Source organism: Salvelinus sp. IW2-2015, unplaced genomic scaffold (assembly GCF_002910315.2).
Source record: "Salvelinus sp. IW2-2015 unplaced genomic scaffold, ASM291031v2 Un_scaffold1810, whole genome shotgun sequence".
Taxonomy (NCBI): domain Eukaryota; kingdom Metazoa; phylum Chordata; class Actinopteri; order Salmoniformes; family Salmonidae; genus Salvelinus; species Salvelinus sp. IW2-2015.
The window spans coordinates 87760-113901 of NW_019943183.1; the positions used below are offsets into that span (position 1 = coordinate 87760).

Here is a 26142-nt window from a genome sequence, read left to right on the forward strand (position 1 = left end):
GCTTTAAAAACTCTGCTATCCGAGCAGCTAACGATCGCTGCAGCTGTACATAGTCATCTGTAAACTACCCACCCAATTTACCTACCTCACCCCCATATGCTTTTATTTATTTACTTTTCTGCTCTTTTGCACACCAGTATCTCTCTTGCACATGATCATCTGATGATTTATCACTCCAGTGTTAATCTCTAATTGTAATTATTCGATTTATTGCCTACCTCATGCCTTTTGCACACATTGTATATAGATTCTCTTTTTTTTCTACCATGTTATTGACTTGTTTATTGTTACTCCATGTGTAACTCTGTGTTGTCTGTCACACTGCTATGCTTTATCTTGGCCATGTCGCAGTTGCAAATGAGAACTTTGTCTCAACTAGCCTACCTGGTTAAATAAAGGTGAAATAAAAAAAAATAAAAAATAACGATATATATGTGCAGACGCATTACTGGGGAGAGTCAGGTAGAAGCCGCTGTGTTCCATGATGCACTACTGTGACACGCGAATGATGCGCTAGTTATCATGACTGAGGGTTTAAGTTAAACCCCCGTTGCATCCACCACATCGTGCTCCAATACCCAACTGTTGAACTTTTGGGGCCAGTTTTTCCAGCGGACCAGCAACCATTTTTTACCCTTTTCTCTCTTCTGATCTAGAATCTCCTCCACGTGAAAGACTTTGTCTTTACCCAACTGGACCTTCTGTAATTCCTTCTCATAAAAAGATCCCTCTATAAGATCCCCGTCATAATATTTTAACTTGTAGACCGGGGGTATGCGTGGCAGACATTCTGTAACGGTAAACAACTCCGCGCTGTAACCTTGTTCGTATTTTTTGTCGAAAACACCCCTCAACTTCGATATACGCACCAAGTCACCCACTAGGAATTTAAAAGTAATTTTTTTCTTACGGCGAAGTGGGAACAAACCATACAGATTTTTAAAGACTTGAAAATAGTTTTCCGAAGAGACCTCAGAGGGCTTCATCCGTATACTCTTATGGTAGCTGTTGTTGTAACCGTTTACTAAATCCTGAACTATATCTGTATATCTATGTGTGTTGTGAGCTGTAAAATATCTCCACATCCGCTCCTTCAACGTTCTGTTAAAGCGTTCAACAACTGAAGCTTTCAAATCAGAGCCTGTAGCAAAATGTACTATATTATRCTTCTTCATGAGCTTCTGAAATGTATTATTAAAAAATTATTTTCCGCCATCAGTCTGCACTTTCTTGGGTGCGCCTCCTGCCTTCAAGATCGAGTCAAAGGCCCGGGTCACCTCTGCCCCGCTCTTATTTTTTAACACCCTTACATATGCTAATTTAGAGAAAATATCTATAACCGTTAGCATGTAGCGATTTCCATCATTTTTATCGGCAAGGGCCTGCATGTCACATAGATCCGCCTGAAATTGGGATAAGGGATGCGTAGAAAAAACTATATTTCTTGGAAATTGTTTTCTTACAGGTTTATGTAGAGTATAGGCATCCTGCTCTGATAACCACTCATTCACTTTAGCATCGCTTAACAGGCTACCTGTTTCTTCAGCTATAGCTCTCTGTAAACGCTCTTTACCCCCATAAGACCCGGGGTTAGCGGGATTATAATAAATGTTTTTCAACAGCTGCTCAGCCATCCTTCTTGCCTCTCTGAGGTACAATAACGTTAATGAGCCACTTTCAAATAACGACAACATTTTAGTTTGTGAATTTTTATTTTTTTAAGAATGCAACAAGTATTACGTATACAGACAATTCAGGATTCGTTGCAAGATACAAGTCCCAGTTTTCTCAACAATCACAGCATGTAACACCCTATATATTGGGTTTAGATTTACAGGTTTGTGTCGCTGAATTTTTAAAACACACACGTCTGATATATAAGTATATAAACAACAAATATGATACACGTTCACATTAAATGGTGGTTCAAACAAATAATGTAAAATCTTAGACAAAGTTATTTCTAGTTCTTCAGAATCATCAACAAGCCTTGATACCATTTGGGTCCATTGTAAACTCTCGCACGTATGTCGTACATTATTCATGATTTGCTCAATTTTTAACACACGCTCTACAATAACACCGGTATTGTTGGTCGTGTAGAACGTTACATTGTTCACATTATTTTCAATAATTTGATGCATAACATTTGTAAGGTCTCTCAAAAGAAAAAAGGTATTTATTCGCTCAAACATCGTAGACACATAGTTACCCATAGCTTTACGTCTAAATAACAAAATGTCACTCGGTCTCTTGGGATTTATTGAGCCAGAAAAGCATCACATCAGCCACCACAGCTTCCCTGTATTTGTTGTCGTCCACCAGGGTGTGTCGGATTTCTTTGAGTTTCTCGTGGATGAAGATGGCCTCCTTCAGTTCATGTAGGAAGGCTTCGGTTACCCCGTAAACTCTAGGGATAGACGGCACAAGACCCATAGACTCCAGTGCGATGACCAGCGCTGGTATAAACCTGCAGGACCACAGTCTTTTCACCAGCTCCTCAAAATGATTGAAAAAGTAGTATCTAGGAGGGTCGTATAGGCAAGGATGACGACGCTGGCTGGGATGATTGATCTCACAGCCGATGCATTTTTCTCGTATATATTCGCCAATCACCACGTCTAAAAGTGTAGCTACAGAGGCCTTGATGGTATCCACAAAAATAGTACTGGCCACCCCATCAAACACATCCTCAGGCTGTGTAAATGTAGGGGGTGTCTCGGGTCTTGCCAGGGGGGAGTAGAGTGTCGGGCTTCGTGGCATAGAGTCCTTAGTGTCGGGCCCCCATGACGTAGCGGAGTCCTCGTAGATGGTATGGAGATCCATGGTGTATGATGAAATGAAGAACTGGCTGCTTTTTTMTTTTTATTGTAGAACCAGGCCTTTGGGTATCTGGGCGTGGTTAACCTCGGCCGCGTACTTAGTTTTCTTCGGAAGCTGTATCTTCTTGAGCCTCTTTTGAATCGTAATCTTTACGATTCGTATATATTATACACTTCTTTAAATGAACAAGGCTCTGCCGCTGTTGGCTCTGTATAAAGAGAGCATCCAACACCTGCAACATGTTCAATTCCATTACATCCCAACTTTTAAAAGGAATAAGCATACGCAGTCTGGAATCACCAGTCAGGCCACCATCCCTAATGTTTTGGTTTCGGATTTCCTCGGTGCCGATATAGAACTCCACGCAGCCGCACGGACGTCCATTCTGTCTTTGTATTTTCACCCTGTGAAATATTCGTCCTGAGGAGTCAGGGGTACCTTCCCAACGGGTCTCGTGGCCCGTGAACACACTATACCCCTTGGTGATAAGGCCCAGTTCAGGACACACAACCTTGCGAAAAACCGACCAGGCTTCAACACCATATTCCAAGCCTACAGTCTGGTCTGTATATTCTTCTCCTTCAGCTACCGTATAGAGGGTCACTCTACAGGCCAGGTAATCAAACCGATACCCCCACAGCTGTCCATTAGACATCAACACTTGATCTTTCAGCGCATTTGCTGGCGGTATTTGGGTTCTATACACATTTAAAAAACGTTTTTTTGGCGCATCATATATTGCGGCTTGATACTTAGCCCTTGCTCTATGGGCAACCCGAGGGCCTGCTTCAGTTGTTACAGTCATCACTGCTTTGTCACTGATCCCAAAATCCATGGTTATTTTTAAGATCTTGTACAGTCTTAAACATGGATTGTTCAGGGGCTTTATAAGGCGGCTGCAAAGCCCAATACCCCCGGACATTCGTGTTTCATAGAAAACAACCCCGGAGGGCTATAAGCAATAAAATAGGCCTTACTCTTTGAAATGTTCATTACACACACAACCCCAAACAGGACACTAGACATCACACAGCATGACAAATTCAAAAACATCATAAAACTCTTTTAACTCTCTAAGCCGTGAGAAACAGGAGGACCAAACATAGGGTCACTTTAAACCACGCCCCCCCCAAACCACAGGACAGGAAACCCAAATATGGGCATGCACACTTTAGCAGGACATAGGGTCATAAATCTTGATTTTGACGCGTGACATCTACTTTAATCTCTCTGTTGACTGTGCCCAATAATGTTTGTACCATGTTATGTGCTGCTACCATGTTGTGTTGCTACCATGCTGTGTTGTCATGTGTTGCTGCCTTGCTATGTTATTGTCTTAGGTCTCTCTTTATGAAGTGTTGTGTTGTCTCTCTTGTCGTGATGTGTGTTTTGTCCTATATTTATATTGTATTTATTTATTTTAATCCTAGGCCCCCGTCCCCGCAGGAGGCCTTTTGCCGTTTGGTAGGCCGTCATTGTAAATAAGAATTTGTTCATAACTGACTTGCCTAGTTACATAAATAAAATAATAAAATCAAAGGAAAGCGATCAACAATTGGGGCTACTTTTACACAACTGGTACCTAAAAACTAAATATTATATCTATGGCAGTGTAACTTAGTCCTATGTTCCTCAGAAACCTTCAGTGACTTCAGGTTCTGTTTTAAATAACATGAGCAATGAAAATCAAACAATTGCTGGTAAAAAGATGCAGTGCTCCCATTTGGCCCTCTTCTGTCCCCATCCATCCCCAGTGCCTCCTCAGTCTAATCTCTGATTGTGCCGTGGGGTCCCCTTACAGTAGCAATCTGATGGAAATGTTATCATAGACCCAGCAAATAGATAATCAGGCTTTCTCCCTCTGGTGAACTTACCAAGATAAAAGAGACCTTTGGTGTCAATAAGGATCAACAGCATACTGTACAATCAACAACATCCACAGAGGACAGGCCTATTGGTCACATCACGTTCGCCCTTCACAGTCCTCAAGTTTCTCAGAGCACAGGGTAAAGCTCTGAGCAACCTCAGTATGTTGATTAGAAAATATCCTTATGCCATTTCTGTAGTGTACTGTGTAGTATGGTATCTGATAACAGTAAAGAAAACAATATGATTGAAGGAGCTTCAGTTCCACCTAGTGGTCAACATTGAGAACTAATCTTACTGCAATTGTGAAGACAGTATTATAGATAGTAAACAATAGATTTTTTATTTTATTATGTTGAGGATTTTTTTGAAAAAGAGAATTTGCAGATACAGTACCTTTATATTCAAACTATGAAATTAGCTGACATACTACTGTCTCACCATCATTTAACACAAAATGTGGAAGCCACTTTAGTGCAGGTTTGAATTTGTATCTAATAGTTCTTTTTGAAATGCATTAATATAAAAAGGCATTCAATGTTGTTGTTCTCAAAAACACCATTGATAATTCTTCATGCAATACTGAAGGATCATCACTTGAAATCATGCTTGTGTTAATTCATCTGTATGGACAATGAACCATAATACATTACGCTCACATGCAACATATACTGTACAATACACTGAGTTTCCATGGCAGACTGACTAGGTGAATCTAGCTGAAAGCTATGATCCCTTATTGATGACACCTGTTAAATCAACTTCAATCAGTGTAGATTAAGGGGAGGAGACAGGTTAAAGAAGGATTTCTAAGCCTTGAGACATGGATTGTGTGTGTGTGCCATTCAGAAGGTGAATGGGCAAGACAAACGATTGAAGTGCCTTTGAACGGGGTTTGGTAGTAGGTGCCAGGCGCACCTGTTTGAGTGTCAAGAACTGCAACACTGCTGGGTTTTTCATGCTCAACAGTTTCCCATGTGTATCAAGAATGATCCACCACCCAAATGACATCCAGCCAACTTGACACAACTGTGGGAAGCATTGGAGTCAACATGGGCCAGCATCCCTGTGGAATGCTTTCAACACCTTGTAGAGTCCATGCCCTGACGAATTGAGGCTGTTCTGAGGGTAAAAAGGGGTTGCAACTCAATATTAGGAATGTGTTCCTAATGTTTTGTACACTTTAATGTATATCAGAATTGACTTATTGTCTTCAATTTAACTTTTAAATAATTTAATTCACAATACTCAAATGTTCGCACTGTTTTACTATAGATTCTTCAACAGACCACCAATTTCAACATTTCACCTCATAAGCAACATTTCACATCTCTTAAGCACACCAATCTTTTCACCACGAGTTAAACACATTGATCTCATTTCAGTCACATTGGGAAACTTCATATCCATTAAGAGGTAAATAATCTGACATGAAATTATGAAATGTGCAAGAATTGCCAAACAACTCATAATTATCAAATTTGAGAGCAATATCCATTGAATTATAACCATTATACATATTATCAAACACCAACATATTGTTCTTGAAATGCATTGTTGTAGAGCTGTACACTAATGACAGTTTATTAATCAGACTCAGTAACATCRTGGCAACACATGGGCATTTCTCAGAGCAGAAGTGCGAGGTTCAGAATCCCACTTCCTCACCTTAACCCCTGTAGACTTCAAGGGACGGTTTTCCAGCCACAGATTAAGCCTAGTCCGGGACTAAAAACCATGGTCAATGGAAAATCTCAATTGAAACAGCTTCTTAGTCCAGGACTATACTTAATCTGTGTCCGAGAAACTGCTCCCAAGAGATTGATTGTATCAGATCAGAATACGTCTCCTCACTGCAGATACAAGCATGTATCTGACTTATGACTGACCCATGACTATGGATATAGAAGACCCAGAAACAGGGCTAGTGATGGAGCAGAAACACAGATGTCTTTAGGGACAGGGCATGGTGTAGCACCAGAGTTAAATGGGCTAAGGTTGGGGTTTGAGAGCACTGTAGTACCATTTTCACACTCCTGAGCCAAACTGAGCCAAGCCAAGCCTGAGCTGTACTGACCTGAATATGCATCCACCATAGTTTCTGGAACCTTGCTGGAAAGGATCATGAGAAAAGAAAATATCTGAGCCAGTACGGTTCAGGTCGGCCCTACGTGAATCAGGCATAGTTGGGGTAGAGAGCTAAGCCTTAGGGTGGGGTAGGTAGGGGGAATTACAACTGACCTCCAGGGTTCAGAAATATGTAGTTAGAGCAAGGGCTAGGTTAATACTTCACAGTCCAGTGAGCTTTAATCAGGATGTGTACATAGTACATTGTTTCAGTAAGAGGGCTCAGACTCAGAATTCCAACTGATATATTATTTTAAAAGTGAGGTAATAAGCACCTGATTATTACGTCTTTGCTATAGTTCACTAATGTGCATTCTGGGACAAACTGATGATAACCATAACCCATGCAGCCATGGTAGATAAAAGACCCTAACATGTTAAATAAAATAAATCACAACAAATCCCAACAAAACAAGATTAAACACACCAACAGAGAACAATGCAAAAATTCTGACTCGTATATATAAAAAAACTATTATAACAATAATAAACTTCAACACAACATCTTACAAGCCAATGGTGACCCCATGGGGGGCTGTTTGGCTGAAGTCTTGCTCGGGAAACATGAGAGGGGCGAGCAGGGTCCAGAGGTAGAGGCTCAGGCCCAGCCAACTGGAGCTGATCTTCACCCACACAGCTGGCATACTGCTCTGCATGGCCTGGCTGGTGGTGTCAGGCCTGAGGAATGAAGGGAGAAGGTGTCAGTTTAAAGAGTGTATCTTTATAGTGGCTTTCTATGCTTGTCTCATCCCCTTAATTTAGGCTGATCTGAAAACACAGAAAAGGTCAGAGCAATATGGTGGATTAATGCTGCCTATCAGGGATTTGCTTTCGCATAGCTTTCACACAAAGGCTGTTGAGATTCACCCAAAGAAATATCCCTCCTGATCCCATGGCTTTCAAACTGACCCTGAATACATACACAACATACCCAATAGGACACCTAGAAATATTGTAAAATGTTCTAACATTTCTATATAGCTGTGGCTCTGATGGTCAGCTGTTGCTGTACTTACTGGTACCAGTTGGTGAGTGTCATCATGATGTAGAGGGAGGCCAGGCAGAAGTGGAAGTGGAATAAGGAGTAGCTGTAGGTGACTCCCTCCTCCTCATTATCCACGGCCCATCGCACACCGTCCTCCCCTACCTCGCCCTCTCCTCCATAACCCCCGCCCTCCTCGGTCTGCATCTGCTTGTTCACCTGAGTGTTGCTGGACATACGTTCACCCAGAGGGGAGGGAGTCAAATCAAATCAAGCTTTATTTATACAGCACATTTCAGACATGGAATGCAACACAATGTGCTTCACAGGAAAAAAATAAGGAAATAATAGCTTAAATATTTACTACACAACAAACATGAGGATAAAAAAACTAAAGAATAACAATAAGTAAAGCAAAGCTAAAAAGGTGTGGGAGGGCAGGAAAGAGAATGGAAAATGTGAACAAGACAGACATAAAGAAAGGGAGAAAGAAGAGAGAAAGAGAGAATGGGAGAGAGAGGTGGAGAGAGAAAAAGAGATACAAAAAGAGAGAGACCAGGGGTCAGCATGGGAGATCTATCAAGATCATTGCATAACAGACACTTAAATAAGCAGCCATGATATGGATCCAAATTGGAGTAGCTAGCTACCTGGCATAGAGAGTGCAGAAGAGGAAGATGACCAAACCCACAATGCTCTGGGCATCCCACCACTGCACCTGTCCTGAGGCACTGATGGGTGTGGGCTCGCTGGAGCTGACATTTGACACCAGACTCAGCAGGCTGGGGTTACACTTACGGTCTGAGAGAGACAGACACAGCAAATCAGCCATAGAATGTAGGATAGTTATGGGGAAGAAAAAAAACACGTAAAGAGACCTGCAGTCTTGAGGAAGGCAACAGCCAAGACTCTAAACCTATTATCACAACAGATATGCCAAGTGTCTATTAATTACAACAACTGAGTGCAGACTGTTGTAGACACACTCCAACACATGTCTGAGCTTTTCCACTGACCCACTACAAGCACAAGTACAAGTAAATGCAACGAGTTGGGGAAGGTGAGTGAACTACCAAAGTCTGCCAAACTCACCAGTAGGCAATACTCAGTGCTGCAGTGGTTTGGAAAGCAAATATAAACATAAACTGGAGGGAGAAAGTAAAAACAACTATATACAATGACAACAACGGCAGAAACTGAAATGGGGAAAAGGCTGAGACTCACTTGGGTTGTTGGTCAAGGCGGACCAGGTGACATACATGGTGTAGAGGGAGATGAGAGGCCTGGAGCAGACCAGACTGGGCCTGGGCTTCCTGTGAAACACAAAAACATAGGCACTGGTAAACACATGTATGCAGTGGAACAAATTCATCATCATGCAATGCAAACAATTGTCAACACTGTTATCAACAAAAACTGACTAATAAAAGCATTCCCTTACCAAACATTGTATCAATAATTACTGATATAATTGCTGAAACTGTTCCTTAATTTGAGGTGGGCAATGAAACCGCCACAATACCTGTACTTTGGGTAGGATGGAGACGATGAAGAAGATGACGCTGAAGATGAGGTTGAGGCTGATGAAGACCTTGTGCTCAGTGCAGTCTTTAGGCTGGGTGTAGTAGATGTAGAACAGCACCACTGAGGTGAAGGCCAGTGCGTAGTGGAGGAAGGTGAACGACAACAGGCCTGAGGGAGAGAAGGGCAACATGGAGAGGGTCGGCAAAAACAGTCACGTATGACGAACACCCCCATCCATACTCTTCAGATGCATATTCTCGTTCTATGTTTTCTTTAGAACAGTGTAATTCAATCCTGGTCCTGGAGAGCCACAAGATGTGCAGGCTTTTGTTCCTGTCCATTACTACTAACACCACATTCAACGTATCAAGGGTTGATGATTGGTTGATTGGCTAGTTAAATCAGATATTAGTATATGGCTGGAACAAATGTATGCACACCCTATGGGTCTCCAGGAGCAGGCTTGAAGAACCCTGCTAGAATAAACACAGTCATGGTAGTAAAACTTTTTCAGCAGAATTAAGGTACCACAGTTGAAGTCGGAAGTTTACATACACTTATGTTGGAGTCATTAAAACTTGTTTTTCAACCACTCCACAAATTTCTTGTTAACAAACTATAGATTTGGCAAGTCGGTTAGGACATCTACTTTGTGCATGACACAAGTAACTTTTCCAACAATTGTTTAGACAGATTATTTCACTTATACTTCATTGTATCACAATTCCAGTGGGTCAGAAGTTTACTTACACTAAGTTGACTGTGCCTTTAAACAGCTTGGAAAATTCCAGAAAATGATGTCATGGCTTTAGAAGCTTCTGATAGGCTAATTGACATCATTTGAGTCAATTGGAGGTGTATCTGTGGATATATTTCAAGGCCTACCTTCAAACTCAGTGCCTCTTCGTTTGACATCATGGGAAAATCAAAAGAAATCAGCCAAGACCTCAGAAAACACATTGTAGACCTCCACATGTCTGGTTCATCCTTGGGAGCAATTTCCAAATGCCTGAAGGTACCACGCTCATCTGTACAAACAATAGTACGCAAGTATAAACACCATGGGACCACGCAGCCGTCATCCCGCTCAGGAAGGAGACGTGTTCTGTCTCCTAGAGATGAACGTACTTTGGTGCAAAAAGTGCAAATCAATCCCAGAACAACAGCAAAGGACCTTGTGAAGATGCTGGAGGAAACAGTTACAAAAAGTATCTATATCCACAGTAAAACGATTCCTATATCGACATAACCTGAAAGGCCGCTCAGCAAGGAAGAAGACACTGCTCCAAAACCGCCATAAAAAAGTCAGACTACGGTTTGCAACTGCACATGGGGACAAAGATTGTACTTTTTGGAGAAATGCCCTCTGGTCTGATGAAACAAAGATAGAGCTGTTTGGCCATAATGACCATTGTGACGTTTGGAGGAAAAAGGGGGATGCTTGCAAGCTGAAGAACACCATCCCAACCGTGAAGCACCGAGGTGGCAGCATTATGTTGTGGGGGTGCTTTGCTGCAGGTGGGACTGGTGCACTTCACAAAATAGATGGCATCATGAGGCTGGAAAATTATGTGGATATGTTGAAGCAACATATCAACATAGCAACATCTCAAGACATCAGTCAGGAAGTTAAAGCTTGGTCGCAAATGGGTCTTCCAAATGGACAATGACCCCAAGCATACAACTTATTGTGAGTGAAGGCTTTCAACTAGATGTTGGAACATTGTTGCGGGGACTTGCTTCCATTCAGCCACGAGCTCTGGTGGTCGTGCACTGATGTTAGGCGATTAGGACTGGCTCGCAGTCAGTGTTCCAATTCATCCCAAAGGTGTTCAATGATGGGGTTGAGGTCAGGGCTCTGTGCTGGCCAGTCAAGTTCTTCCAAACCATTTCTGTATGGAACTTGCTTTTTGCACGGGGGCATTGCCATGTTAAAACAGGAAAGGGACTTCCCCAAACTGTTGCCACAAAGTTGGAGGCACAGCATTGCCTAGAATGTCATTGTATGCTGTAGCGTTAAGATTTTCCTTCACTGGAACTAAGGGTCCCAGCCGAACCATGAAAAACAGTACCAGATCATTATTTCTCCTCCACCAAACTTTACAGTTGGCACTATGCATTGGGGAAGGTAGTGTTCTCCCGTCATCCTCCAAACCCAGATTTGTTAGTCCGGAGTGCTAGATGGTGAAGCGTGATTCATCGCTCCACAGAGAACGCGTTTCCACTGCTCCAGAGTCCAATGGTGGCAAGCTTTACACCACTCCAGCCCATGGAGTTCCAGCCCATGCACCACTCCAGCCCATGCATTGCGCATGGTGATATTAGGCCATGGAAACCCATTTCATGAAGTTTCCGACGATCAGTTCTTGTGCTGACATTGCTTCCATTTGGAACTCGCTAGTGAGTGTTGCCACTGCGGTCAGACCATTTTTAAAATCGCTTCAGCACTCGGTGGTCCCGTTCTGTGAGCGTGTGGCCTACCACTTCACGGCTGAGCCGTTGTTGCACCTAGATGTTTCCACTTCACAATAACAACACTTACAGTTGACCAGGGCAGCTCTAAGCAGTGCAGAAATTTGACGAACTGACTTGTTGGAAAGGTGGCATCCTATAACGGTGCCATGTTGAAAATCACTGAGCCCCTCAGTAAGGCCATTCTACTGCCAATCTTTGACTATGGAGATTGCATGGCTGTGTGCTCAATTTTCTACACCTTTCAACAATGGGTGTGGCTGAAATAGCCAAATCCACTAACTTGAAGGGGTGTCCACATACTTTTGTATATATAGTGTATAACAGTGTCGCTATTGTGCTTTGCCTGTAGGTTCACTTCTGGCATATTCAGAGTAAAATTACTTTCCCTCTCCTACTTCCTTTATCAAATATCGTGTGGTTATATTCGAATGCATTATAATTTTCAGCTTGGTAATAAATAGGATAAATAAGTGAGGGATGTCCTTTTTTAGTTTATATAAACACAGTGCAGACCATATAAAAAAGTAATTGGTTTCTTTCTTGCAGTAAACAATGTGCTAGTTCAACAGAAATAAATTGGCTTCTACATTCTTTGATTACTTGATACATTTTCTTGGTTTGTCTGATTGTGTTGGTTCACAAGAGCATAAACAGCATACTTTACTTATAATAACGCAATCGCTATAGGTTGAGGATCTTTCAGATGGAAAAACCAATGCACCAATGCATGTTTTTCACAAAGGCTTAATCATTAGCCAATGATTACACCAGTACTGTCAGAAGTCACTTGACAGACATTTAAAGTTAACTGTGATCATCACAGTACCAGTATGGAAGGTTCCATCCGGGATGAAGAAGACTCCCACAGTGATGCCGACCAGGATCAGAAACTTAAAGAATCAGAAACTAAGTATTTGCATGAGTCTTCTCTAAGAGAAGCCAGTGAACTTGAGCCTGAAAGTTACAAAAAGGTTTTATTCATGATTTGTAAACAACTTATTACAGTACTAACCCAAAATTGGTTGGACTTACATATCGACCGGTTTCTGATTGTAATGATGTCACTTCAAACCATTTTCCCTGCTGGGAATGAAAGCAGTGAAGGGCATGGTGGTGGGGCAGCAGGTAGACTAGCGGTTAAAGGTGAACCAACAACCGGAGGGGTGCCAGTTCGAATCCCGGGTCTGACGGGAAGAATCTGGAGGGAAGAAAGCTGGAGGGTTGCTGGTATCAAATCCTCAAAGTGCCTGCCGTTGTGCCCTTAAGCAAGGCGCTTAAGCCTCCCCAACACCTGCTCCGCGGGCGCCCAGTGTTGCAGCCTCCTGCTCCAACCTGTATATGTATGTGTGTCTTTCAGAGGGGCTGGGAAAAAGCGGGAGTCAAATTTTGGTTGGACCTTGTGTACAATTGATGAATAAAGTGATCTTAATCTTAATTTGAGTTCACCCATTCTGAATGGCTGCACGCGGGTCTTTGCTGCCCTGGACACAGACCATGATGGCTGAGAAGAGGAAGAAGAAGCAGGTCATGGCGAAGCACATGCGGTACACAGACGTGTAGCCCACAATGACAGACGTGATCATAGATTACTGCACCTGTACATAACCCATCTACAATTTAGCCCAAACAACTACCTCTTTACCTACTGTATTTATTTATTAATTTATTTTGCTCCTTTGCACCCCATTATTTCTGTCTCTACTTTGCACTTTCTTCCACTGCAAACCAACCATTCCAGTGTTTTTTAGTTTTTATTTTACTTGCTGTGTTGTACTCACTTCGCCTCCATGGCCTTTTTATATTTTTATTTATTTATACATATATTTGTTTGCCTTCACCTCCCTTATCTCACCTCACTTGTCTTCACATTGTATATAGACTTATTTTTTTTCACTGTATTATTGATATATGTTTGTTTTACTCCATGTGTAACTATGTGTTGTTGTATGTGTCGAACTGCTTTGCTTTATCTTGGCCAGGTCGCAATTGTAAATGAGAACGTGTTCTCAATTTGCCTACCTGGTTAAATAAAGGTTAAATTAAAAAAATAAAAAAAAATAAAAATGACGTCACAGTTAAACTGGTTCTCCATTCCTGGTATGGTGCTCCCACCCTGACAGAAGCCTAGGATCTAGAGGGGGAAAGGATAAAGGGCATTTTAATGTCATTTTGGGTAGCGTTCTAAAAAGACATCGTCACAAAAAAGTGCTAGAACAATTTTTTGTTTCACTCACAGGAAATGCATTCAAGTGTTAAGCTCTTACGTCACACATGTTGACATTGTCAAATACTTACACCACACACATTAGTGATGCACGGGTTGACTTTGTTCTAGACTGTTTCCTGCAGCGGAAGATGTGTGATTACAATATCTACTTCAATTGGAAAAATAACCACGTTTATCTTGATGAGTCAAGAGGACAGACCTCCTGTTTTTCACACTTAGGCACAAATACCTTCTCCAACTGTTTTTGCTCCGTATGTCCTCAATATAAGCATGTTTGTTCATTTCATAATGCAGATATTCTATCAATCACAGAAGTAGCAGAAACACAATAAAACAATTATTATCCACATGAGTGACATATGGTATCAGGGGCCATTGCTTACTGAACTGTTAGTTGTTGTTGAACAAGTTGTTGATGAACAATTTGAGATGTTACAATGTACACTTCTCACCAGTGATATAGATAATTGTGTCTATCACAAAGACATCTTATCATTGTGGTTCCATCAAGGTGCCATAACAAGTTTGGTCCAGCAACACGGTATGACCTTCTATGCAGCCTCTGCGACATGGCTCTGAGGGCAGCTGCCCTCGGGTTAACACGAAGCATGCTGTCCCTCACTCTGCGTCTCTGCACCCAGAGCCCTTAATTGTGATCGAACAGCCTCCGGTCCACGTTTGTCGTTCCCAGCCACCAAGTCCTTAATCTTTTCATCCAGAGCCAAGTCTAACATGTCAGAATATAACGGTGCACATGACAGATTGAAGTGTCTGGGAGAAAAGTAACAATCTACAGGGATGAGGTAATGCATATCATCTTAGTCATTTTAAAGTCCTGTCTTGATTGTAGTCATTCTAAATTGTTTGATTGGTAAGAAACTGGAAACCATGCATCTAATGTCTGTAGTTTATAGCATTACTCCCAAGCACAACTGACCTTAGACAACGTTTGACTGTCGATCGGGACACATGTAGAGTATCTGCCATCTGAGACACACCGAAAGCACAGGACATCAGAAACCTCAGTTGCTCTTGAGTGATGGCATAACAAGGTGCACCTCTAGCTCCTCTCCAAGTACGAGGAGCCCGGTAACTGGAACTGGCTGTAACAATAATACACTGTGTTTAGGCTACTTAATGTATTGTGACACAGCCCACCACCCTCATTCCAAAAACACTTTGAATTTATAGTAACTGTCACAAATTGTGGCCAAGTAATGTATTTATAATATTGGATTTTAAAGCCAAGACATAAATAGAAATGTTGACCAAGAACGAATAGAATGGGCAGCAGAAGAGTGAAAAAAAGCAACAAAAAAACTACAGTAAACCCAACCACACCCAACATTTATCAGCCTCCCCCTAGCCCACTCAAGGCTCCTCTGCATGGCTTCCATTCTGCAAGACGACAGTTTTGTGAAAATAGAGACCATGGTTGGGACTGCGATTCCTGTTCAAACAGTGCCATAGTACTAACATTAACGTTCCTGGTTTATGTCTGAATTTGTTAATTTCTACATCATAGGATTAGATGAAATATTCATATTTCAAAGGTTATTCAAAAGTAATATATGTGCTGTTGGAAAGCTGATATGTTGTAGATATTAGCAAAGTTTTGACAGGGTTGTCCTAGGTCAAATGAGCTTTGTGAGCTTTGTAAATGTTTTCATGTTAATCGCGAGCTAGCGCGGCTAAGGCTAGGTAGCATTGAAATTATAGCTAGCTAGCCAGCCAGCCTGCCTGAAGTTTTAGACCTTCAGTTGTTGTTTAGCCTAAAAATACAAAAACATGTTTGACGTCAGTACTCCTCGATAATAAGTCACCTTTATGTAACTAGCAGGGCTGTAAAAAAAAATATTACAAGACAGCTCCGTTCACTGTGGCTATGGCCGGTGTGTGCGGCTAAGGAACGTTATCAAGCGAACTAGTAACTAATTTAGCAATCCAGCCATTTAAATACCAGCATTCATTACAACAAAATATATATATTCTACATATACTAGCTAAATATAAAATACTCCTTTGCCCTAATGAGACTTACAATATTAGCCACACATAGGCCTAAGTTACTTGCACTGCTGTCTCAGTGTCTGAGCCTCAACATAGCTGCATAGCCATACACAGACCCGTCCTCTGTGTTAGCTAGCAGATCAACTTTATGATTAAGTAATAATAGTATTTAAAAAGAATCAACCTTGTTAACGTGGACTGAAGGGCATCAAGTCCAGGATTATTAGAGTGCAGCCATTTAGGGTCTGTTTGCAGCGGATATGGAAGTTCCTTCTCTCCATCTTCGGTGTTGTTGTATCAAACTGACTGTACACCAATTTAATGAAAGGAGGAGCTAGGGAAATTGGCTGGTAAAATTTGCATATTAAAGAACGCGTTAAGCTAGCATGTGTAGGTGTATATTTAGCAGCTGTAGGTGTTAATTTGACGTGTGCAGGACCGCTTGCAGCTGTTTATTTAGCACATTTCCACCACTTATTTGACTCTTGTAGGTGTTAATTTAGCACGGGAAGATGTTAATTTAACACATGCACGCGTTAATTTAGGGCCTGCACGAGTTAATTTAGCGCCTGCACCTGCTTGCTTTACACACGCAGCATTAATATTATTGCGTTTTGACCATGCGCTTTAAGACCCAAACGGCGTTCCATATAGGGATGACAGAGAACACTTTACYGATGTGAACTAGATGGAAGTGTCCATTCTATAATTTACTTTATTCTGGTCTAATTAGACAAGTTTACAAACAAATAGCCTACCAAAATGTCAGAAATTATAAGCAGAAACATATCTAAATTAGGGGGAAAAAATCCTGCACCCCTTGTCAAAAAATCGTTACACCAACTCGGACTGTAGCCTAAGCGCATTTTCGATATTTGCAGATTAGGGTCGGGTACGGGCCTCAGACTTTCACTTTATCACATATAGTCGGGCAGTTGTGGATGGCTTATTAGCAATTGCGGATGTGTTATCACTACAGTCCCTGGTTCGAATCTAGGCTGAATCACATCCGGCCGTGATTGGGAGTCCCATAGGGCGGGTTCGACTTGGGTAGGCCGTCATTGTAAATAATAATTTGTTCTTAACTGACTTGCCTAGTTAAATAAAGGATACATAAAAAATATAAATAAAATGTCAATGTGTAATTGCGGGCAGGTGCGGGTGAACAAACAGCTGAACAAACAACACCACTAACACACAGACACACTGACAGGAGTGTCTTACTTTTTGGAGATGTGCCTCCATGCCAGGGAGGATCATGATGACAGACACCAGGGTCCCTAGAATTAGAAAGAGAACACCAGCCGGGTGACGATGGAGTTTCTGGAGGAGGGACAGCAGCTACATAGCAGACACGGAGCGGAGCCACACAGACAGGAGGCCCAGTGGAGAAAGAAGCGAGAAAGGAGAGCACACATAGAAAAGTAGCCAGAATGAATACATCTGTACAAAATTGTTAGTCACTTGTTTGATGTACAGATTGTATGTTAATGTCTTGGTGGAATCTAAGCAACAAGACAATATTATACATGGGATAATATAGCAGGATTGAAGAAGGAAGTCATAATGACGAACACATATTATGACACAGAGTAATTAAGTCAACAGACTGCCCTTATGGTTTAATGGGAGGAAAAAAACAGGAATACAGTGAGGTCCAAAAGTATTTGGACAGTGTCCACTTTGTACTCCAGCACATATGATATAAAATGATACAATCGCTATTAGGTTAAAGTGCAGACCATGGACAAATTCACTTGCACTACCGCTCAAAAGTTTGGGGTTACTTAGCAATGTCCTTGTTTTTGAAAGAAAAGCAAATTTTTTGTCCATTAAAATAACATCAAATTGATCAGAAATACATTGTAGACATTGTTTTTGTTGTAAATGACTATTGTAGCTGGAAACGGCAGATTTTTCACTCCCGTGTTCCAATGGCACGTTGTGTTAGCTAATCCAAGTTTATCATTTTAAAAGGCTAATTGATCATTAGAAAASCCTTTTGCAATTATGTTAGCACAGCTGAAAACTGTTGTGTTGATTAAGGAAGCAATAAAAATGGCCATCTTTAGACTAGTTGAGAATCTGGAGCATCAGCATTTGTGGGTTCGATTACAGGCTCAAAATGGCCAGAAACAAAGAACTTTCTTCTGAAACTCGTCAGTCTATTCTTGTTCTGAGAAATGAAGGCTATTCCATGTGAAAAATTGCCAAGAAACTGAAGATCTCGTACAACGCTGTGTAGTACTCCCTTCACAGAACAGTGCAAACTGTCTCGAACCAGAATAGAAAGAGGAATGGGAGGCCCCGGTGCATAACTGATCAAGAGGACAAGTACATTAGAGAGTGTCTAGTTTGAGAAACAGAAGCCTCACAAGTCCTCAACTGGCAGCTTCATTAAATAGTACCCGCAAACACCAGTCTCAACATCAACAGTGAAGAGGTGACTCCGGGATGCTGGCCTTCTACGTGCCCCCAGTCGATTGTTTTTTTGTTAGTTTATTTGCAAATTACTTTTTTACTTATTTTGTCATAATGTAAAAAACTCAAAGGCTTAGTCCTAGTTGTTGGGGGACAAAAATAAAATAAGGACAAGGTCTTGGACCAATATCCATGTATAGTTTGTGTGGTACTTCTTTCACAGACTATGTTGGGGGTTAAAGGCAGAGGTTTGTTTTGCCAATATCTGTTGTCAGGTTAAGGTTTCTTTTATTTTCAAATATCAGTTTCTTTTATTTTCAAATATCAGTTCTCTTATGACCGAAAATAACTTCTAGACATCAGGACTGCGATTACTCACCACGGACTAGCATAATCCTTTTTTTACTTTCACGACTGACGAGCCCGAAGCAAAGGGTATACTGCTTCCACGGGAACAGGCCACAATCCCTGTTATCTGCGTGGAGATGAGGCGGAGAAAGAGGGGCCGAAGGTCGGGCTGCCTTCTGAAAATTCGTAGGCTATCTAATAAACCTCCACTTCCCTCCATTCTGCTAGCAAACCCGCAATCTTTGGAGAATAAAATTGACGAGTGACGTGGAAGATTAAACAACCAACGGGACATTAAAAACTGTAACATCTTATGCTTCATGGAGTCTTGGCTGAAGAACAACAATATCAACAAATAACTGGCTGGTTATACGATGTACAGGCAGGATAGAAAAGCGGAATCTGGTAAGACAAGGGGCAGCCTTCTATGTGTTTTTGTAAACAACAGCTGGTGCAAGATATCTAAGGAAGTCTTGATCTATTGCTCGCCTGAGGTAGAGTATCTAATGATAAGCTGTAGATCACATTGCCTACCGAGAGAGTTTTCATCTTTATTCTTTGTAGCTGTTTACATACCACCACGTTCAGAGGCTGGCACTAAGACAGCATTGAATGAGCTGTATTCCGCCATAAGCAAACAAAAAACGCCCACCCAGAGGCGGCGCTCCTAGTAGCCGGGGACTTTAATGCAGGGAAACTTAAATTAGTTTTACCAAATTATCATCAGCATGTTAAATGTGCAACCAGAGGAAAAAAACTCTGGACCACCTTTACTCCACACACTGAGATGCATACAAAGCTCTCCCTCGACCTCCATTTGGCAAATCTGACCATACTTCTATCCTCCTGATTCCTGCTTACAAGCAAAAAATAAAGCAGGACGCGCCAGTGACTTAATCAATATAAAAGTGGTCAGAGGAAGCAGACGCTAAGCTACAGTTTAGCTAGCACAGACTGGAATATGTTCCGGGATTCCTCCGATGGCATTGAGGAGTTCACCACATCAGTCATTGGCTTCATCAATAAGTGCATCGATGACGTAATCCCCACAGTGACTGTACGTACATACCCCAACCAGAAACCGTGGATTACAGGCAGCAACCTCACTGAGCTAAAGGCTAGAGCTGCCGCTTTCAATGAGCGGGAATCTAACCCGGAAGCTTATAAGAAATCCTGCTATGCCCTCCGATGAACCATCAAACAGGCAATGCGTCAATACAGAACTAAAATCGAATCGTACTACACTGGCTCTGACGCTCGTCGGATGTGGCAGGGCTTGCAAACCATTACAGACTACAAAGGGAAGCACAGCCGAGAGCTGCCCAGTGACACAAGCTTACCAGACGAGCTGAACTACTTCAATGCTCGCTTCAAGGCAAATAACACTGAAACATTTATGAGAGCACCAGCTGATCCGGAAGACTGTGTGATCTCGCTCTCCGCAGCCAATGTGAGTAAGACCTTTAAACAGGTCAACATTCACAAGGCTGCAGGGCCAGACGGATTACCAGGACGTGTACTGCGAGCATGCACTGACCAACTGGCAAGTGTCTTCACTGACATTTTCAACCTCTCCCTGTCAGAGTCTGTAATACCAACATGTTTTAAGCAGACCACCATAGTCCTGTTCCCAAGAACACTAAGGTAACCTGCCTACATGACTACCGACCCGTAGCACTCACGTCTGTAGCTATGAAGTGCTTTGAACTGCTGGTCATGTCTCACATCAACACCATCATCCCAGAAAACTGAGACCCACTCCAATTTGCATACCGCCCCAACATATCCACAGATGATGCAATCTCTATTGCACTCCACACTGCCCTTTCCCACCTGGACAAAAGGAACACCGATGTGAGAATGCTATTCATTGACTACAGCTCAGCGTTCAAAGTCATAGTGCCCTCAAAGCTCATTAATAAGCTAAGGACCCTGGGACTAAACACCTCCCACTGCAACTGGATCCTGGACTTCCTGACGGGCCGCCCCAGGTGGTAAGGGTAGGTAAGAACATATCCGCCACACTGATCCTCAACACAGGGGCCCCTCAGGGGTGTGTGCTCAGTTTCCTCCTGTACTCTCTGTTCGCTCATTACTGCACAGCCAGGCACAACTCCAACACCATCCTTCAATTTGCAGATGACACAACAGTGTCTGATCACCGACAACGACGAGACAGCCTATAGGGAGGAGGTCAGAGACCTGGCCGTGTGGTGCCAGGAACCTCTCCCTCAACGTGATGAAGACCAAATAGATGATTGTGAACTACAGGAAAAAGACAACAGAGCACACCCCCATTCTCATTGGCTGCAGTGGAGCAGGTTGAGAGCTTCAAACTAACATGTTCCAAGCACACCAAGACAGTCGTGAAGAGGGCACGACAAAAACTATCCCCCTTAGGAGACTGAAAAGATTTGGCATGGGTCCTCAGATCTTCAAAAGGTTCTACAGCTGCACCATCGAGAGCATCCTGACTGGTTGCATCACTGCCTGGAATGGCAGCTGCTCGGCCTCCGACCGCAAGGCACTACAGAGGGTAGTGTGAACGGCCCAGTACATTACTGGGGCCAAGCTTCCTGCATTCCAGGATCTCTAAACCAGGCGGTGTTAGAGGAAGGCCCTAAAAATTGTCAAAGACTCCAGCCACCCTAGTCCTCGACTGTTCTCTCTGCTATCGCACGGCAAACGGTACCGGAGCGCCAAGTCTAGGTCCAAGAGGCTTCTAAACATCTTCTGCCCCCAAGCCATAAGACTCCTGAACAGCTAATCAAATGGCTACCCAGACTATTTGCATTGCCCCCCTCTTTTACACCGCTGCTACTCTGTCGTTATCATTTATGCATAGTCACTAATAACTCTTCCTACATTTACATATTACCTCAACTATCCAGTGCCCCCGCATACTGACTCTGTACCGGTACCCCCTTGTATATAGTCTCGCTATTGTTATTTTACTGCTGCTCTTTAAATACTTGTTACTTTTAAAACTGCAATGTTGGTTAGGGGCTCGTAAGTAAGCGAAGGGTGGAAGGGCATGGCAATCTCCACCTGTTCCCCGGTTGTGGAACGGGCACTGATCCAGCACAATAAAGTTTGTCAGATGTATTAATCTGGCTTCTTAAGTGATGGATGCATGCTTGCCAATGATGTCATACTCGCAAATCACTTGATGTGGGTCAGGGGTGTCTGTGGATGGAGGTGCATCTGTGGCAGAAGAGTCTTCTAAAAGGACAGAGTCATGCACTGTCTCTTCTACACTGATGACCGGTAGTCTATCAATGCGCAGCTGTGGATGGAGAGAATATATTGTGGATAAACAATTTACAAAAAACGGTACAGATGTGGCATAAGATGCACATTTAAAAATGTATACATTACTAAAGGCATAGAATGATAAACATACCACAAAAGTGAAGGAATGTATTCTTCGTCCGAGCTGCTGTCTCCAGAATCTTCAAACTTGTCAGACTCCTCTTCATCAGAATCTTCATTCACCTGTGATTCCTTTGAGGGGCTCCAGGTCTAATCAGCACCACTCTCGTCAGCACCAATTTCATCATCCCAATCGATGCTATCACAAATAAGACAGAATAGTAATATAATGGTAAATTGTGAATACAAACAACAAAAGTAAGCACTATAGCTCATCACAAATACTAAGAACAATCTTACACATTATTCATCTTCATTTACTTCTATGGTCTCTTCGGAGATGCTCATATTCATCAGGCTAAATAGAAATGATATAACATAACAAAAACAATTTATTGACTAAGGTCTGTACAACATTGGCAACACACATATAGGGTGATAAAGTCTGTGAATAGTTAACACATTTTTTTGTGTAGCCTGTTTTCGCCTTCTGTTGCCTCCATGGTGCTCCCATCTAGCTCAACAGCTCCAGGCTCCTCCAGAAACTCATCCCCTCTTTAGAAAAAGAAAGTCAGTTATACTCCAAGCATATTGTCAGGTATGCGTAAATGGCTGTAAGGGAGTCAGGTGCAGGAGAGCAGATATTGGGTAGCCAACGGAGCCTTTTATTTAGGCGAACCAAAAACACACAGCAAAGTGAACACGAGTAAACATAACCCAGCGCAACAGACTAACGTGTGCATAACATGAAACAGAATAAACAATACCACACAAAGACATGGGGGAAACAGAGGGTTAAATACACAACTGTTAGGATTTAGGGAAATGAGAACCAGGTGTGTGGGAAAACAAGACAAATGGAAAATGAAAAATGGATCGGCGATGGCTAGAAGACCGACGACGTCGACCGCGGAAGCTAGCTAGCTAATGTTAGTTTTGATGTTTTTGAATGGAGAATCTGGGTTATGCTTTATGCTATCTAAATTATATGACTGTCTTGATAAATAACTAAGGTGTACATGGTATTAACCAGTCAGGATATTGACATAAGCATGTGTGTTTTTGAGAGTCATGATCATTTAGAACCTACTTACATTTTTCATTGGTGAAAACAATATTTTYYMYYWWKWKWRSYWKRRYASTWYMMRMSASWKAYRYMYRSWYRKWKWYTRYRYMWMKMKMKWKRYRYARWMWMYRWSYRKRYRTMWSTSKYKKRWASTRYYMWRSYWMWMWWRRKRRAAAATATTGTTTTCACCAATGAAAAATGTAAGTAGGTTCTAAATGATCATGACTCTCAAAAACACACATGCTTATGTCAATATCCTGACTGGTTAATACCATGTACACCTTAGTTATTTATCAAGACAGTCATATAATTTAGATAGCATAAAGCATAACCCAGATTCTCCATTCAAAAACATCACAACTAACATTAGCTACTAGCTGGTGCAACATCTTGGTAACGTTATCTGTCAAGCAGAAGACAGGCCGACTTCAGCCCTTTTAGGGCCATAACTTGTTAGCTATATTTACTCTGTTTTTTCTCCGAGCCTTATCATTTAGTCTCTTGGCTACACTTCTTCTTTTTTTGGCACCTGTATCCGCAACCAGTGGGGCTGGACGCTTGCCTAAGAAATCCGCCATTGTTGATTGCGCTCGGAAGAAGATGACCACGCCTCCGATTGACCCTGCTCAAAAAGGGAGGGTGCAGCTCTCCAAATCGAAAACAAGAGAAGCATTGTCTTTTGTTGACCAATAGGAAAACTGAAATTCTGAATGCAATTTTGTAACGACCCAAAGCATATATTTTTTTATTTYATTTTTTGTGAAACACTATCATTCCACTATTACTGCAGATATATTATGGACATTTTATGACATTATAATGCAAACATTATACATAATGCTCCTTTAAGCATATGTATACTGAACAAAAATATAAACGCAACATGCAATGATTTCAACGATTTTATTGAGTTACAGTTCATATAAGGAAGTCAGTTAATTGAAATAAATTTGTTAGGCCCTGATCTATGGATTTCACATGACTGGGCAGGGGCACCGCCATGGGTGAGCTTGGGAGGGCATAGGCCCACCGACTAGGGAGCCAGGTCCAGCTAATTAGGATGAGTTTCCCCCCCCAAAAAGGCCTTTATTACAGACAGAATTTCTCCTCAGTTTCATCAGCTCTCCGGGTGGCTGGTCTCAGTCGATCCTGCAGATAAAGAAGCTGGATGTGGTGGTCCTGTGCTGGTGTGGTTTCACGTGGTCTGCGGTTGTGAGGCTGGTTGGACGTACTGCCAAATTCTCTAAGATGACGTTGGAGGTGGCTTACGGGCGAGAAATTAACATTCAATTCTCTGGCAACAGTTCTGGTGGACATTCTTGCAGTCAGCATGTCAACTGCACGCTCCCTGAAAACTTAAGACATCTGTGGCATTGTGTTGTGTGACAAAACTGCACATTTTAGAGTGGCCATTTATTGTCCCCAGCACAAGGGGCACCTGTGTAATAATCATGCAGTTTAATCAGTTTCTTGATATGCTACACCTGTCAGGTAGATTATCTTGGTAAAGGAAAAATACTCACTAACAGGGATGTAAACCAATTTGAGAGAAATAAGCTTTTGATACATTTCTGGGATATTTTATTTCAGCTGATGAAACATGGGACCAGCACTTTACATGTTGCGTTTATATTTTTGTTAATTAATACTGGATGGCGTCCATATTGATTGTGTCCCTGCTTACAAATATCCGGGCATCTGGATAAATGAAAAGAGGCCTTTTTAAAAAGCATATTGATGAGTTAGTTAAGAAACTGAGAATATAAATGGTCTTCTTCTATTGAAATAGGTTCTGCCTCTCACTAAATAGTATAAAGCAAATTATTCAGTCGACATTCCTAACGGTCCTAGACTATGGCGACATCATCTACAGTATATGAACATAGCTGCCACTTCATTAAAGCTGTTAGATGCAGTTTATCACTACGCTTTATTACGGGCAACAATCACTGCATTCTCTACCAGAAAGTTGGTTGGCCGTCTTTGATGTCACGTAAATTGATACATTGTTATATTTTCTTTTATAAAGCCCTTTTACAAAAAGTCCCACTGTGCCTAACATCATTACTAAACTTAAGACATACGAGTTACCACACAGGATGGCTAACTCTGGAAATGTATTTTGTCTCTATTGAGTTAAGTTGCACCTTATCTGTGGAACAATCTTCAAAATGTTTTTAAATGTGATGTTTTGGTGCCTCTAGGCCATTTCAGAAAGCTGATTGAGGATCTTTTTACTGATGAATGTGTTTTTATTTTTATGACCATGTTTTTTTCTTTCTCCTTGTATTCTGGACTCATCTGTAAAAGAGACCTTGGTCTCAGTAAGACTCCCATATCAAATAAAGGTTAAATAAAATAAGGAATTCAGCTCCTCACCTTTTTAGATCATTGGGAGATGAGGAAATGGCTGCCATTTGTGACATGATAAACAAATGCATAACAGCATTATGACATCACTCCAGTTAACATTACGACAAACTCGCTGTAAACAAGACTCAGAACTGAACTATCTCTCCAGATTGTGGTTATTGTTAGCTTTTTTTTGTACGATTTCATTGCTTCTTAAGTCATGATTTCCAGACGATTTACTTTTTTTTCTTCTTTCCCCGGTTGACAATCATCAAGATCGAGCCTCCAGATCTTAAGGCCCTCCAGGACACCTTGATGCCTTGCATGGTGCCCAAACAATGGGCCAGCACCCTGTCTATGCAGGGGGACTTCTTTACTGACCTGAGCAATTTTGTCCTGGAGCTTTCAAAGACCACAGCTAAGACCACTGCTAAACCACTGCACCACCAGAGGACCAGAGAGGCCCAGAAAACATATCCTATGAGAGTTCACTTCTACTTGCAAATGGAATGCATACAGGGGAATAAGGTCCAATTGAAGACCTGTAAT

The 26142-nt window shown here is 41.9% G+C and overlaps 1 pseudogene; it reads right to left on the reverse strand.

Annotated features, from left to right (window-relative positions):
• Nucleotides 1-6966: 6966 nt before the first annotated feature.
• On the reverse strand, nt 6967-12537 carry LOC112072057 (serine incorporator 1-like; annotated as a pseudogene).
• Nucleotides 12538-26142: the final 13605 nt, after the last annotated feature.